The sequence below is a fragment of the Aptenodytes forsteri genome, unplaced genomic scaffold, assembly GCF_000699145.1.
Source record: "Aptenodytes forsteri isolate BGI_AS27 unplaced genomic scaffold, ASM69914v1 Scaffold390, whole genome shotgun sequence".
NCBI classification, from domain to species: Eukaryota; Metazoa; Chordata; class Aves; order Sphenisciformes; family Spheniscidae; genus Aptenodytes; species Aptenodytes forsteri.
Window position 1 is genome coordinate 12,419 of NW_008795631.1, and position 764 is coordinate 13,182.

Genomic DNA, 764 nt, shown 5'->3' on the forward strand with positions numbered 1-764 from the left:
TCTGCATCAGCTGCGAGACAAGGGAAAAAAAAAACACAACCCCTGCTGAGCCGGCGCCGGGCACGCGGGAGCCAGGATCTTCCTCCACGTCTCGCCCCCGTTGACGAGCGCCTCCCTCCTTGGTTAGCCAACTTGTTGCGTTTTTAAACCAAGAAAACGTTTTCAGACCTTTGCTTTCCTGGCTTTTGGGTAGCCCGGGGAGAAATCGAGCACGAGAAGGGGAGCGAGCGAGCGAGTGGCCCAGGCGGGAGCCAGCCCGCAGCGTGTCCCCCCCCCCCACCCCCCCCGCGCCCCCCCGAAAAAAAAAGAGGACCAGGCTCGTCACGCCGCGGAAGCCGAACCGCTCCTCGAGCCCTCGCAGGCTTTCTCGATACAGGTCGGCCTCCTCGTAGCACGGGTGCATGACTCCGGGCTGCCAGGACGCTCTCCCCAGCGTCAGAAGCTACGTCGGAGCAGCAGCGCGTCACTCGGGCGGTGCACGGCATCCCCCTTCCGTCGCAGTGTTTGCTCCCCGGCTCCGTATTCCCGCTCCCCCCGTTCTCTCCGTGTCCTCCCGGGAGTACGGACCGGCAGCGCGCGCTCAGGGAAAGGGCGTGAGCAAAAAGCGTGTGTGTCCCCCCCCCCAGCAGCCGAGAGACTCCACGCTTAATAAAGCTCAACCCCGCGAGAACCTTCCTGCCGGGATTCGACACCGATTCAAACGAGCTGCGGCACCGCCAACGCCGCCGCCGGCGGCATGGGTCCCGCACCCACGACGGCCGCGG